Source organism: Nannospalax galili, unplaced genomic scaffold, assembly GCF_000622305.1.
Source record: "Nannospalax galili isolate Female #2095 unplaced genomic scaffold, S.galili_v1.0 scaffold779, whole genome shotgun sequence".
NCBI classification, from domain to species: Eukaryota; Metazoa; Chordata; class Mammalia; order Rodentia; family Spalacidae; genus Nannospalax; species Nannospalax galili.
In genome coordinates this window covers 2771197-2775597 of record NW_008345224.1, presented here as the reverse complement: position 1 = coordinate 2775597, position 4401 = coordinate 2771197, and the positions used below count along the sequence as shown (strand labels likewise).

General features: G+C 39.7%; 1 non-coding gene across 1 annotated transcript; it reads right to left on the bottom strand.

Moving 5' to 3' along the window:
- Window positions 1-1279: 1279 nt before the first annotated feature.
- Window positions 1280-1442, bottom strand: LOC115071753. The gene has a single exon (XR_003850831.1). It is a non-coding gene; the product is annotated as a U1 spliceosomal RNA (small nuclear RNA).
- Window positions 1443-4401: the final 2959 nt, after the last annotated feature.

Sequence of the window (4401 nt, the reverse complement as noted above, 5' to 3'; positions counted from 1 at the left end):
GAGTACCCTCCCCAAAAACCTTGTAAAAATGTCAGGGGCAGTATACATGTACATGTAACCCCAACAATGGGGAAGTAGAGACAGGTATGTCTCTGGGACTCATTGTCCAGCCAGCCTAGCCTAATTGATCTTTAGGTCAATGAGAGACCCTTTTTCAAAGGAGGTTGTCGGTGCTGAGGAATGACACCTCCACACACACACACACATGTGCATGTGTATGCACACATGTACACAGAGAAGAGTACTCAAATACATACATTTAATAAAACACAAATAAAATATTTTAAAAATAAAAATAAATAACAAAAAATACTGATGAACTTGACATTTCACATCATGTTAATCAATTGTTCATTTTTATTTATTTAACTGAGTAACCTGCATAAGTGATATTTCTTTTCTCTCTAAGGTTCCATGGACATTTCTCTTGAAATGCTCAAGACTGTATTCACAAACACACACCACACATTCCACAGAGTGAATGTCTGAGATATACAAACTCTTTCACTCTTCATCTGTATTCCCTAGACTGGCTGCATAACGGTGAGAAAAATTATAATGTGAGCTTCCTTGTGTCAGTGCCTTTACTACACAATCATTTACCAATTGGACGCAACCTGGGTACCATATGTAAAAGAAATAGAGCTCAGCTTAGAATTTTTGCATTAGAAACTGTCAGAAGTATTTGTATTTAGTATAGACATGTTGTAAACAGCTGAGCCAGAAGCCAAGGAACAGATTGTAGCTATATCAAAATGAAAAACAATGAGGTATTGGCGAGATGGTTTGGCAGTAAAAAGCACTGACTGCTCTTGTAGCAGACCCAGGTTTGGCTTCCTGCGTTCACATGTCACCTAACAACCATTCATAACTCCAGTTCTAGGGGATTCAACATGCTCTTTTGGCCTCCACAGGCATAGTGCACATTTGGTACACATATACATTCAAGCAAAATATTCGTACACATAAAATAAAAATCAATTAATGAATTAAAAATAAATCAATGCATTTTAAATTACATAATGTTTATACTTTTCATTTTCAAAAGATTGTTTTATTTATGTGAATGGGGGCAACATTGGTATACATGTGCAACATGTATACCAGAGTCTACAGAGGTCAGAAGGCAACAGATCTGGAGCTGGAGTTGTAGGTAGTTGTGAGTTGCTGGATGTGGGTGTAGGGATCTGAACTTGGGTCTTTGCAAGAGCAGCATGTGCTTTTACCCACTGAGCCATATCTCGAGCTCTATAATTATCTTTTTACATATCATCATTATCAGAAGGAAGCATGAACAGAGTCTCCTACCACCACAGATTATGCAATTGATTTTCCCACATTTGGGGAACATTATAGGGGTCAGCACAACCTAAGTACAATGAATGAGCTAGCCTTTGAAAACCACCTTCTTGAATATGGTGTCTCCTCTGCCAGGTAAGTGAGTACCTGTATGTATGATTTTTTATAGCAGGAAAACTATATCTAAACCTAGAGCCTCCACAAATAAAATGATAAAATATGTTTAGTTCCAAGGTATTTGCTCCAAAATTCCCATCAGTGTTGACTTACTTTTAAGAATGACTTGGGTTTCCGATTTTATGATTTAATCTTTTCAAAGAATGGCTAAAATACATTGGATTTCTTCTCATCTTTACTGGAAGGCTTTCATACTAATATGACATTATCTTTGGCCTCTCTTAGTGTCTCATACACTTAGATATTAGCTTCTCAAAGTTTTCCACTCTGTTTAACCCAAATTCTCCCTCCATGGCTCATTGATTTATACAGTTACACACTGTGGAGCTTTGATGATGAAAGTCCCTCCCCCCATATGTTCATGTGTTTGAACATTTGGTCTCCAGATGGTGTTCTGTTTTGGGGAGGTTATGAAAGCTTTTGGAGACTGAGCCTTGCTAGAGAAAGTATGCCAGTGAGGGCAGGCTTTAGAGTTTATATCCTAGACCCACTTCCTGTTCTCTCTGTGTGTTTCCTATGTGTGAATGAAATGTGATCTCTGCTTCCTCCCCATGCATTTCCATGCCTTCCCTTCCATGATGGACTCTATCACTCTGGAACTCTAAGCTTAAGTAATTATTTTTCTTCCTTAGTTTTTGTTCATTGTGTTTTATCACAACAGAAAAATAACAAGTTCATATACAACATCCTAATTGATGTCAGTAAAATACTCCTTTGCAAATACGCAAGGATAGTTTAAATAAACAAGCCAAATATTTATGAGAGAGCAAAAGTGCCAAAACTCTAAATGTGGCTAATATCAATGTAAACATTATGAACATTTGGTAAACTTTAATATTAATTTAATTTTGTCCTGTTTTTTGACTTATATTCTCACTCTTATCCCAAGCTGGCCTGGAACTAAATTCATTGCAATCCTATGTGTCAATCTCCCAAGTTCTGGGATTCAAACCATTAGCCACTACATCCATCTAGTTAACTATGTATTTTATTATTATTATTGTGTGTATGCATGAAGTGTGTTGTATGTGTGCATGCACAAGCCTGTCATGGTACACATGTGGAGGTCAGAGGACAACTTGAGGGAGTTGATTCTCTCCTTTCACCATGTGTGCTCTGAGAATTGAACTCAAGTATTCAAACTTAGCAGCAATTACTTTTACCCACTCATCAGCCTATATTTTGGCAAACTATTTGATGGTTTATTTTTAAATCTATGACAACCTTATGGCTTATCAATTTCATTAAAAAATATTCATCTAAAGGAAATGAATCAAATGTACGTGGAACAGACATGTATAAGACTGTACTGCAAGAAAGATCCTAAGAAGGTAGAACAGAGGCAAACAGCACTCTCCTGCATCCCCAGGAATCTGACATCAAAGCACCTGCTCCATGTGTGGAAAGAAAGGTGAGGGTTATGGAGAGACAAGCAAGGGGTAAATGAACAGTAGACTGAGAAAATAGATAAAATCCAGAAATACAGAAGGTTACATCTACAAGGAAAACAATGGGGTCCATTTCAGAGTGCTGAGTGTATGGAAGGAAAGGGAGAGAGTCACTCTCCTCCTGCTCTGGGCTGTGAAGTAGTTTCATTTCTGTTCCTGTGCTAAAAGATCATGAAAAAGATAGAGTAGAAAGGATTTATTTAGCTCAAAATTGCAAGTTCGAGTCCATCACTATTGAGCTCACAGCAACAGGAGCTCAAAGCAGCTGGTCACAGCACATCCACAGTCAAGCGCAGAGAGAAATGAATGCATGCACGCTAGTGCTCAGCTAGTTTTCTCCACTCATACAGCACAGCCCGGGAGCTGAGTCATGAGAACAGTGCTGCCTACTTCCCGACTGCGCCCTCCCACATCAGTTAAAGCTGTCAAGACAGTACCCATAGACATGCCCACAGGCAAAACTGATCTAGATAATTTCTGTGAAACCCCTTTCCCCAGTGATTCTAGGCTCAGTCACGTTGACAATAACATAATCACAACAGGCTGCAGATGAAAGAGGAAGGCCGCTGAAGCAAACTGACCAGATGAAAATTTAGTTCCTTGCTAGAACAGTAAGTGCTCTTCACAGCTGAGCCATTTGTTCAGGCCCATGCATTCCTTCTCATCCATCCTTATCCCCACTTTTCTCCTTTCCTGGTTCCATAATTTTTTACTTCTTAATTATGAATGCTCTGAGCTTTAAAAATATTTAACTACAATTTTTTAATAACATTCTATCTTCTCTGCCTCCAGACCTTATTGAAACTGAAGTAAGTATATGTTTTGTACTGCACTTAAATGTTGGGCTTATTGTCAATAATTGCATCGGCTAACTGCTTTCTTCCTAGAAGTACTGATGGAAATGATAAGCCCTGTCCTAGTTTGTTTCTCCATTGCTGTGACAAAATACTCTGACCAATGCCAACTTGGGTAGGAAAGGATTTTTTTTAAATCTTACATCTCCCAGGTCACAGTTCATCAGGGAGCACAAAGTCGGAACTCAGGGCAGGAAACTGGAGGCAGGGGGTGGAGCACAGGTCATGGAGGAACACTGCTTACTGGCTTCCCCCCATGGTCCCTGCTCAGCCTGCTTTCTTATGCAACACAAGCCCATCTGCCCAGGGGTGGCACTACCCACAGTGGGCTGGACCCTCCCATATCACTCAATGATCAAGAAGATGGCCCACAGACATGGACACAGGCCAGGTATATGGAGGCAATTCCCCCATTGAGACTCCCTCAACCCAGATGTGTCAAGTTGACAGTGAAGCTATACAACACAAGCCCAAACAGACTATGCACATAGACGAATACCAAATAAAGAGTTGGGCCAGAAACATGGCAAACAAAAAGACCTTGGAACACCTTAGAGGGAGAAATCAAGGCATTAAGAATGCAATTAGAGATGGAGTGGGGGGGATGGCTCAGTCAGCAAAGT